Raw genomic sequence first — 12,700 nt, 5'->3', positions numbered from 1 at the left:
AAATCGGCTGTTTTCGGCCAATTTGACGTGAAATGGCTGTATATTGAATCATTTGCGAAAGGAAGCGTCAACATACCCAAGCGAAATGACACTCAGAGTAGTAATCATCTGTACATTCGTCTACTACGAACAAGTCACGTTGGAGTTCAGTGGCAATTCAACAGATTTTCTTAAAGCTGAGAGTAGGTTTGACAGTTTTCAAAAATATTTTTTCAAAGCTATATGAGTGTTGTTTTTTATTGTCTAATTGGCCATTTTCAAGGCTAGAATGGAATGTATTTTGGAGTTCTGAGTTCGAAATGAAGAAAGGAAGCTCAACACAAGCGTACCTAGTAGAAAGGCTTGAAAAGACTTCTCCTGAATCGACGGAATCAAGATTTATTGAATAATAGTCGATGTGATGAGTTTCAATTCAGATTATTGATTCGACAGGTTGCAAATTAAGTTGCAGTAATGGAACGCGATATACGGTCAATTTGTTTATTTCTCTTGCGAGGACAACACGACTGCTACTGTATTCAGCTACTTCTACAAAACCAAAATATAGGTGCTTTCAAGGCCTGTGAAAATTTCAACGAAAAAGCTAATTCTAAAATTTCGTTTCATTCTAAAATAGTAAGTACCAAAAGTGATAAATTAAATCATTTTTAATCATTTTCTACTGATTTTCTAAGCGTTTGCTGTTTCCAGATTTTCTGAATACTATGTGTTAATGTTCTGCACTGTCCTTATCTCGTATATTACCTTTTTTTTCTTTTTCTTTTTATTACTAGAAACTCGAACGCATAGTGCTATATAGTAGCTCATGAACCATGTTCCAAAAACCTCTCAAGTTTCTTCTGAATTTCAGCAGAAAATTTAATTTATACTCCTCCCATGTTGTTAGGCGTTGGATCGACTCTATGTCGATGGAAATGCATTGTTATACATAGAAGCTCTGGATGTAATCGGAGATAAGATGAGCCACAGTGGATAGTCCGTTGTAAGATTCCGCTTCAAGTCTTGTTGTAAACTAGTAGATCATTTCTATGAGGTGTTTAATGAGGGAAGAGAAACCGAAAAACCTATAGCGCCGAGAACTTTGACTGGTCATGTTCCCATGATGGGAGTTCCAGTGACTCAAACCTATTGAGGAAGCAACTTCAACAGTGGGGCTTCAGGTTACCTTCTAAAGCTTCGGTGCCACATTGATGACGATCGATCACAATTCTGATTTTCAACATATCAAACGGGTTAGAAAAACTTTTATGCCACTCTTACATGCGAATAGAAATATGTTTTTACTCCATGATAATAATATTTTTGTCATAACAAGAAGTTTACAATTAAAATATTTAAAATTGCAATTATAAAACACTATACCCAAAATCACTCAAATGTGAGTTAACATTTATTTTTGCAAACAAGCGATACCTCCTCAGGATCCGTCCAATAAATAAGTAGCGGAATCTGAAGATATAGGGAGCAGAAATATTATTCAGATGGAGGATTGGTGAAATCGGTGAAGTGAGAGAATTTCTTCGAACTAATGGTGAATGATTTGTTTAAGTTCTTTTATGAGTGTTATGTTGTTATCTTTGATTCATCCTTAAAAAGTGTTTTGATTAAAAGAAAGGTTATAAAAATACCCTCATCCGAGAGTGTCCCATTCTAAATGATCTAAGGTTTAATATTCAACACGGTGTTCTCATTAGAACAGATTTCTTAACACTTCAGAAGACAGCGAAATAAGCTGAGACGAGCATTATGAAGGGCAACTTAAGGATGATAATGAAAATGCAGTACAACTAATAATAGAATTCAATGCAAATGTGTTTTTCATATTGAACAAAGGGAACAGATTACTAGCCTAGTGAAAATACAATAAGTAAGGGACTCTTTATTAGTAAACCATTTTTATTGCTTTATCTCCTCGTTGGGACAGCGTTTTTTGTCTCTTTGATACTAGAATAATCTTTCCATTGAAGAGGACTAACCTTCATAAGCATGGTTTCGTTCTTCGTGCTACGTAGTAGAGATTTATTCATAATAAAGTGAAACGAAAGACATCACCAACAGCGAAGCGACAGTCTGTCACCAGTTCGAGGTGACACACAGAGTATCTCCACCGGTGGTTGAGTGGTTTGGTCGTTCAGTTTCATTAATTTTGTTTAGTTATTTCACGAACGAACGGAGCCAATGTATGAATGGAGTAGCAAGGTTCGTCTCTTCCCCAGCTGGCGTCGGTTGACATCTCGTCTTTTATTGCCGAAACTGATTGTAAGGATTTGTATAAGTGTGTGTGTCATTAAGACACAATAAACTGCAAGTTTCCTGTAGCCCAGAGTTGAAGTAGGAATACTAGGAAGTTTTCGCAAAACAAGGCTATTTTATCCTATTTTCATATGAAACAGAAATTTAATTATAAATCAAAAATAAGTTGACATTCAAACCTTTGGCTATTTGTCAATTCTTCATCTTCCGTAGAATTCGGCCCTGCGTCCGAAAAGGTGTTGTGCCGGTACTCGGCTAGAAATCCGACTCGTTGGCTGTGCTGTTTACATAAGATTGCCATACATGGGATTTTTCGTTGCTCTTTTTTTTGTTTGCGCTGGATCATGTGCCAAGCGAACTGGCGAGATTTCATTCATAAATTCGTTTTCCGAGACGCGTGTCTCTAGCCGCCGCCGCCGCCGCCACACTTCTGCTCCCCGGCATTAGCGTGTAGGCGGAGTGGCGTGTTGTCGTAGTTGATTGCTTTCTGTGGGGCGCAGAGAGGAACAACGTTTGCTCAAAGACCAGAGGCCAAATCGAACAAGCATACAAGCGTTCGCGTAAAGAAATAAAACGCGTGGTCTGTACACACCAAAAACAGGTCCAGTGAATTAGTATAGCACCACTGCATATCAACGGTGGTTGCGGTGGTTGGATATGCGCGACAACCTAGTTGCAAGTGAGCAAACACGGAAAAATCGACGAGCCGCAGACACTCGGAAGTGGCTCAGGGACGGCGGTGAGTCCGAAAGTATCACCGATCTGGTTGGCTAGCTTTGGTTTTGGAGTATTTTTAGCCGGATGCACAATACCATCCGAGACTATCTCTTCGAGAAACGGGCTGAGGATATGAGTTTCACCTAATTCGAAAGTTGCTCTATTTTTTCTATTATACATCGTGATCTACAGCTGCTTTTAAAGATTAGGCCATGTTTATTATTCATTTATTAAACTATAGGTGTTTGGGAGGAGCTCTCAGATCAGTGTGAACAATCTATAATTCATCGAGTAATTATTGCCAAAATGTCTGTCTATCGTGTCGACATCAATATTTTTGGCAATGCCTTTTTCCTGTTCAACTAATGTTATGTTACTGTTTCATCGTTGTCGATGTCAATCATTTACATATTTGACATATTATTTTTCTTTGTGTTTTTCCAAAAGTTTATGCATTAAAACATCGTTTTATGAAGAAAAAAGTAAATTTGCCAAACAGTAACATGTGAGAACTATGTGTGAAATGGCAGTTCAATAGCATAGAATAGTAAATGCAATTGGTGCCGTAACCACACGGCATTTCAAAACTATAGAACCACTCATTTTTTCTGAGTTTCTAGAGATATGTAAGAAGTGGCCAGTACTATAAATGAAAATAGTTATTATGTCCAACACTATATACTTCAATTCAACCGACTTCTTACATATCTCTGGAAACTCAGAAAAAATTAGTGGTTCTATAGTTGTGAAACGCAATGTAGTAACTTCGGTATGTAGTATATGGTAGTAATATCTCTTGTGAGCACAGTGAGTAATCTGAAACTCCTTTGCAAAATTTATATCTCATTGTTATTAGGCATTCGCTAACAAGATGTACACGTGTTCTGTTGAACTTTTTTAAAATTTGTTTGAGAAATGAATGGATTAGCCCTGCTGAAAGCGTGACATGAAAATCTTGTACAGTAAAATAAAAAAAAGACAAAAAAATTTTAGACAGTAAAATAAAAACTATTAAACAACTTTTGGCATTTTCTTTTTATTCATACTTCGAGCCCAAGCCCGTATGCTCGCACCTTCCTCTTTACTCCGTCCATAAGGTTCTGTACAACGTCAGGTTGTAGTTTTTTTTTGAACAGAAATCCATTTTCTCTTGAAGTCCGCCTCCGATTTGACAACTTTTGGGTTCTTCCGGAGGGCCTGCTTCATAATCGCCCAATATTTCTCTATTGGGCTAAGCTCCGGCGCGTTGGGCGGGTTTATTTCCTTTGGCACGAAGGTGACCCCGTTGGCTTCGTATCACTCCAACACGTCCTTTGAATAGTGGCACGAAGCGAGATCCGGCCAGAAGATGGTCGGGCCCTCGTGCTGCTTCAATAGTGGTAGTAAGCGCTTCTGTAGGCACTCCTTAAGGTAAACCTGCCCGTTTACCGTGCCGGTCATCACGAAGGGGGCGCTCCGCTTTCCGCAAGAGCAGATCGCTTGCCACACCATGTACTTTTTGGCAAACTTGGATAGTTTCTGCTTGCATCTCCTCCGGTTCGCTGAATTTGTCCTCTGCGGAGAAGAACAACAGGCCCGGCAGCTGACGAAAGTCCGCTTTGACGTAGGTTTTGTCGTCCATTACCAGGCAATGCGGCTTCGTCAGCATTTCGGTGTACAGCTTCCGGGCTCGCGTCTTCCCCACCATGTTTTGCCTTTCGTCGCGGTTAGGAGCCTTCTGAACCTTGTATGTACGCAGGCCCTCCCGCTGCTTGGTCCGCTGGACGAATGAACTTGACAAATTTAGCTTATTGGCGACATCCCGGACCGAACTTCTCGGATCACGTCTAAACTGCTTAACTATGCGCTTGTGATCTTTTTCACTGACGGAGCATCCATTTTTGCCGTTCTTCACCTTCCGGTCGATGGTTAGGTTCTCGAAGTATCGTTTTAGTACTCTGCTGACCGTGGATTGGACGATTCCCAGCATCTTACCGATGTCCCGATGTGACAACTCCGGATTCTCGAAATGAGTGCACAGGATTAATTCACGACGCTCTTTTTCGTTCGACGACATTTTTTCCAAATTTACGAAAAATTGACAGTGAAGCATGGCCAACGTGATCTATACACTCTTATCTGATTATAAGCGAAAGCCGAAGATATAATTCCTAAAAATTAAATTTCTACAGCGTTTTTTCCGTGATGCAATTTGATGCGACACACCCTTTAAGGTGGGCGCTTCAGAAGGTACACTTTTTGAAAGGCAAATTGCCTATAATGAATTTTTTCACATTCCTCGTCAGGACACACTCGTTAGTTGGCAGCGCATGTGGAGTGAAGATGAGTTCGGTCGTTGGTTACACACGATTATCCCTAAGGTTTCGACGAGTGCTTGGTTTAAGGGATTGAATGTAGGTCGTGATTTCATTCGCGTGATATCTCGGCTCATGTCCAATCACTACAACCTAAACGCGCATCTCTATCGCATTGGGCTCGCAGCAAACAATCTTTGTGGTTTTGGCGATGGCTACCACGACATCGAGCATGTTGTCTGGTTGTGTATCCGGTTCCATGCTGCTCGCTCTCAGCTCTCTAGAGCACTGAGAGCACAAGGCAGACAATCGGACATCCCCGTCCGGAATATCTTAGATAGCCGTGATCCTGATCTTCTGCTTCATCTATACCTGTTCCTCAGAAACGCCGATGTCAACGTTTAATGATGTTTCCTTCGTTGTGTCCCTGTTTCATATCCCTCCTATCCGATCTATAAACTTTTACTTAGTCGCGGCAATACATCCACACACTCTTTACAGATACACGGGCCAAAGGTTGTGCAGTCCACTGATGATTCAACAAGAGCCAAAGGTTGTACCGCTCATGACAACTCTACACGAGCTGATGATTGCGCCGGGTAGTGACCATTCTATCCTGGATTCCTCGAGTCGAGAAGACGCACCACGCTAGATATGGGGTACATACTAGGGGGCGTTGCTGATTAATGGTCAGCTGCATCCCAATAGGAAGTATCCCGTGTCGGGCACACGTACAGAGCATTGGAGACAGCAACATCCCAATTACGAGAACACTTGTAATACTAACCTTGAGCCGACCGCGAGTAATCGGTTAATTATTACTAACATTGATAATAAGAAAAATTGTCAAAATATTGAACTCCGGCCCCGTCAGGCTAACGCCATATGAGCCTTGATAAAAATATTTAAAATTTGAAAAAAAAACCCGTGTTTCACTTTTTTTCAGAGGATAATGGAAATTAATTCGAGTAGAGCAAATCAAGATCTTGTATCTTGCTGGAATGAGCAACATAAAGATCATAAGGAAGCTGCCACATCTGAATTTGGGCAGATTATTCGTGTACAGAACCGTGAAACGAATTGAGGAAAAATGCATAAAATCATCAAGAAAGACCTTGGGGATAGATCTTTCAAGAAACAGAAGATTCACGAATTATCTCGCAAAAATATTCAGCACCTCTGAATGGCTCGCATATTCTCCCGGTTTGAATCCGTTGGACTTTAGCAACGGGAAAGCTGGGAAAAATAAAACATATGACTTAACAAAACATAAGCATAAACAAGAAAGTATGAGCTTCAAAATTATATGCATCCCTTTTTTGCACTTTTCACTCGGTTTCTCTAACTTTTTTGTCTTTTATGTCTAAATAAAAATATAAATCAAAATACTATATTTTATGCAAATAGATGTATTTATCATGTACTTGAAATATCAGAATGAAATATATTTTATTCTCTGTAAATTTTTTTCGAATTTTTATATTTTGACAGCTAAATATTACACCGGTCAAAATGATCGGTTTGGTAGAAATTGGTGTATAGCAAATGTCGGTAGTTCAAGTGTTAAAAAAAGGAAACTCATTTTCCATAAAGGCCAAAATCGATTTTTCCTTTTTGATGCACTGAAAAAGCAAAATTTTGCTATAACGCTAGAATGAGGGGAGTAGGAAAAAGGTTACCACGCAACCAAATTGTGACACCTTTCATTTGACACTACAGAAAATTCGATAAGTAGCTCTATTGCATATATCCAAGCAGAGGTCGGATTTGGACCACCTTGATCTACACCCAATATTAATTTTTAGCACATGTTTTGTCAACAAGTTGACGTTTTTTTTATCCAAAATATATATTTTATTAAGGCTCATATGGCGTCAGCCTAACGGGGCCGGGAGTTCAATATTTTGACAATGTTTGCTTAGACTATGTTAGTAATATGTAACCGATTACTCGCGGTTGACTCGAGGTTAGTATTACAAGTGTTCTAATATAGTATATGGTATATTGTAAAACAGCCTTGCGTTCCAGCCGGCCCTGGTTTCGATCTCTGTTGATTTCGTTGAACCTTTTTTGTGCAATCTCAAAAGAGTAGAAAAAAGAGAGATGTCTGCTCTCATACATACAAACATTTTAAAGCTTTTGAGACATATGATTTTTTTTTGCTCATTTGACGCTTCAGGACACGAAAAGGTATTTTTTCTGCCAATCCTGGATTCGGAATAAATAAATTCAATTGAAATGAACAATCAACCCTATGAAAAAAGCATTTGCAGAGAAAAAAAAACTCTTTTTTCGCTCAAGTAGATATAGGAGCTATCACATTTCGATAAATTTTACACCCATGTTTGTTTATTTCGCCCTTGAGGTCATATTTAGACAAATATAATAACGGTGATCTGAACATTGTGCTTTTTTGCCGATTTTTCCGAATGTTCCTATTTTGGAAAATTTCTTCCTTTCAATCTGCTGAATCAGATTTCCGATCTCTTATCAGTTAGTGAAATGTATTTAAGTAAACATTCGAAGAAAAAACTGCACCTTAAAAATGTATACTGAAACTTTTGAAAAAATGTTTTTTTTTGTTTTTCAAGTTTTCGAGACCATTGTCGGGAAGTTCAGACATTTTTAACATAAAATATAAAATTTGTAAAAATAATCTAGCAACCGATGCGGAACAAATTTGTAATCTAAAAGCACATCATTCAACGCGCGGGAAAAAGCTTTTTTCATATCCGTCTTGAATTGGGCTACACTTTGACGCCACTTTGCTCGAATGCACTTTGAAGCCGAAAACAATGCTCGAATTCACGAAAATCGAATGATCGATCGGAAAAAAGGCACCAATAAATCATTCGCGATTCATCAGTCATCAAGCTGGCGGAAGCGATCCTTTCCAAATGGCTTCTCTCAAGGCTTTAGGAGTTAAGTTTGGCTGCCCAAATTGATTTTCAGTTGAAAGTTTGTTTTTGAGCTATTGAAACAGTTTTTTTGGTCAATAAATAACAAACATATAATTCGTTCCCTTATTATATTTCGAATGAATTGATTATCATATCTAGTTCACCCGACAAAGAGGCATTAACGCTGAAAATATTGCCCCTAAAATGTAACGTTATCGCGGCAAAACTGTTGGAAAACTGTAGATCTAAGAGTGATCATATATTTGGATGACTGGATGACTGTTCCCCCAGAATCATTTGTGTAGGATGATCCTTTAATTTGTGTTTTTCATAGGTGAATTACTGGAGTCGTTTGGGATTTTGCCTTAAATGGTTTTGTTTACATTGAACATACCTCGAATTTGGTTGACGGTTATAATTTATATATCAGTGACACGCATCTTGTGCGCGATAAAAGTTTTTCAACGCAACAAATATATTACGTTTGAGGAGTCGATGCCGATAGTTTGACCAGGTAGGAGTCTTTTGCAATACAGTCGTAGGATGTGTAAATTTGAGTATATACAGCGAAAGCTCTCTATAGCGACATCGCAAGGGACCGTCGTTATAGAGAATTGTCACTATAAAAGATTGTCGTTATAGAGAGCTTAGATGTCGCTATAAGAAGAGAAACGGTCAAGCTCAGGCCAAACAATAATTATATCAGAAACAAAAGGAATTGATGTCTAACCAATTTGAAACAATAAACACTAAACAATTAATATAAAATTCAGCTCATTCGTCCGATACAGTTTTTTTCTCTAGATAGAAAAAATAGTAAATTTTCAATTGATTTTTTTTTGTTAATAAACCAGCGTAGATAATCTGGAAAGCATCTGCTTGCTGGTTTTGAGAGGGTGGGCTTATAGTTTCATATGCTCCGTCAGGCACTGATTTAATAAATGATTCGACAAAATATACCAATTGAACATCAACATCCATATTTTTAAAAGAATTAATTCGCATTGTGCGGCACATTGAATTCATTAGACAATGTTGTCTTTTTAGTACCCTTTTCGAACCTTTGAATTATGTCCAATTTATTTTTAGCGTTGAAGATTTTCGTTTATTTCAACTCATTTTGGGCAGTGAATGTTTTCGAAGTGAAACAAAGGATACTTCAAGTTATTGCCTGGACTTGATATCAAAAGTTTTATCCATATAACAATTGCGCAAACAATACATTCATTTTTAAATTTATTTCATATTTAATGCAATTTTATCCTTTTGCTCTAGGACGGGATTCTTGTACAATAATTTGTTTCAATAAGCTATCCCTATCTTTTATGGTTTAAATTTTCGTTTTTGTAAGTATCTGAAAATTTAAATCAGTTAGGCGTGAACAGATGTTTACAGTTGATTAAACCTTATGTTGGGCAGGTCGGGCTCACCTGTATCGCAATCTTTCCGATGGGTGATAAAAGCACATGAAAATACTTTGGCGAGAAACTAAATCTATATTTCAACGTATATCTTTATTACGTGTAGACAACTGCGTGTGTCTCTTATGGTGGCTGCCAGATAACTGGCGTGATAAGAGAACATGTGGTCGTGTGCGAGCGATAAGCGAGAGAGTGAATATATGAGATTCTACTCGGGTATTTGATGCCTAGTTCTACAGGTGATTATACCGACAACAAACACCTTATAATACACAAAATAGACTATATACGTCCGTGGGAACTGACATTGACACAAACACTATGAGTGGAGTGGAATTGAAAATTGTCACAATAGAGAATGTTATGTTCTAGTAAATAGAAGCGATAATGTGTCGTTATAGGGAGAGGTCGTTATAGAGAAATGTCACAATAAAGAGAAGAATTCCTATGTGATTTTGAAGGGACCTTTGGATATGTCGTTATAGAGAGATTTGTCGCTATAAAGATTGTCGTTATAGAGAGCTTTGAGTGTATAATATTTGTGTGAACGATAGTAAGAACGTAGAGCAATTATCCAATAAAATACATTCTCGTTTTCATACCAATGCTCATTTCGTATCCAACCTTTAACTGTGTATCATCGTGAGAAGAATCCAGAAGTTCAGTTTGTACCTCAATGTTTTTAGATTTCTGGAGACCAGACTGCAGTTTAGCCGGAGAGATAAGAGAAGGCCTCCTTTATGATTCTCGTTCCTGATAATGATATACATATATGCGATTAATCAAAATTAACAGTAATCACAAGACTAGAATCAAATAAAATATTTTGAATCTTTTTATTTTTTTATTAAATTCGTTTATATTTACAGGCTCAGTTACATAACTTATGTAACTGGAGCCAAATTCTTAACAATATTTTTACAACTATACATAAACATTTTATTAAATCTAAGGTTAGTAAGGTAGAAAACCGATTACTCGCGGTCTACTCGAGTTTAGAAGGGTGACATATTTTTTTCAGGAAAAGGATGGGATGTAAGGAAATTGTTACAATGATGATAATCACACAAACACACACACATACACACACACACACACACTCAATTCTTAAATCTATTCATATATCTATTGTGTATTTACATTTCAACTTATTCTACTGTTTATAGCAAGGGGACCAATCGCTGGCATATTTTGAATCTTTTCTGATAAGAGTCTTTGATAACATCGCAGTCTAATATTCTACATTCTATATTATAAAAATTGGAAATTTCAGCAAACTGTGATGAGTTCCAAAATAATTATGTCATTTGTGAAAATACTATCAATGTTTTGCAATCACTTGTGGCATCCCATTACCGGCACGCAATACCAATAAAGTTCAATTCGTTCGCCAAGAGCCCATAATCAACCAATGTAATGATATGCCTAATGCAAATAACGTGATATTAAGCGTCTATAGTATTTTATTTTACGACTCTATTCATAATTACCCACTTGGAGCGCCCCGGTCGCCGATACCCAGGCGAAACTTTCGATTTCACTTAACGCTATAATTCTATAGTATTAACAAAAAGCCCGTCGGCGGTGGCGTCAGTGTAGATTTATCCTGAAATTTCAACCAAACGCTGCTCACACACACAGTCTCTTCGGTCGAGTCGCCGTCGGCACCATCGATGCCACAAAAGCCGCGAATTATCTGTCTGTAGAGAAATAAACATTCACCACCATCGACCACCATCCATCAGAAGGGTGCCCAAACAACAACAGGAGAGAAAACAGGTTGATCTAATGCAAAACCAGTAGACGCGTGTGCCGACGGGCGATGGTCTTTCTACTCATTATGTAATTTTGAACCATTTTCCAGCCGTATGTGCACACTCTGTGATCTTGATTATGACAACGATAATGATGATGATAACAATCGGGATCGTTGTCCGTTGTGTGAAAACTGTTATTTCTTCGATCCTTTGGAATGTGTTTGATACCGACGATCTTCTGCTTCTTGGTGTAGCATGAATACATTCATTAAAAAGGTTATGTTTCAGAGCAACCTCTGTCAAACAAAGGGCTTTCATAGTTCTAATTAATAATGTACCATAAAATTTTGTTGTTTTCCTGGTTGGCTGAAACTATCATGTTCACAGCCATTGCTATTGAATTCGGGCTAACTAATCTATTGAATGGCATTTTAAAGATTAGTAGTGCACGTGTACATGAGTGCCATTCATGTCAAATCACCCCTACAGATCGACTTAACTGAAATATAATACAAATCGTTGCACCATCGTTCGGTTCGATTCCGCCAGACATACTCTCCTATAATAGCGTTAATCAATTGACCATAATCTATCGACCATTTCTTAAAGCAACAGGGCTTTGCGACACATAGCCTATAGCGAGTAACTGCACATGCGCCTATACAAATTTATGTGCAGAACCTTGAACACATTACCCCATATTCCTCGCGCTCGCTAACCCATTAAATAAAATCAAATAGGATTATATTTATCAATTCCGTCAAACTTAATTAAAAGTCGTAATAATTTACATAAACTACTTGCGCAGGTCGTTGCAATGGAGTGTGAATGCGAGACTTGCCGATTGTCCAGGTCGTTCGAACGAGGTGGTCATATTTTCGCTCACCTCGCACAATCATACTTGCCTATCAGCACTGTCAATGTTCGCATTCGAGCTTATTAATGAGTGCTTTATCTTTTTCGCACATACATTTGCACGTCTTAACTCGATTACGATACAGTCGTGTCGCATCTGCTTGGTCCTGCTGTTGTTCTGCGTATGATGATTGCGATCTCTGCCAGCGGAAGCTGCACTGATCTGCATTTAGCACTGTACATAAAGACACCTGTGATTCGAGGGTTAGAGATTAGGGTTGTACGATTTGTGATTTTCTCTCGTTTATCGAAGGATTTTTGTAGTATGGAAACGTTTGGAATAATCTACAACTGTATTATCTTGATATACTATTGAAAGCCTGTATCAGTTATACTTGGTCACATAAAGTAGGATATTTCTCAGCACAGAAATAACGTACAAAAAAGGGATGGATATCATTTTGTAGGTTTAATGAACTTTAAGGGAAAAATATGTGAAAATT

The sequence above is a fragment of the Toxorhynchites rutilus genome, chromosome 3, assembly GCF_029784135.1.
Source record: "Toxorhynchites rutilus septentrionalis strain SRP chromosome 3, ASM2978413v1, whole genome shotgun sequence".
Taxonomy (NCBI): domain Eukaryota; kingdom Metazoa; phylum Arthropoda; class Insecta; order Diptera; family Culicidae; genus Toxorhynchites; species Toxorhynchites rutilus.
Note: the sequence above shows the minus strand (reverse complement) of the source record.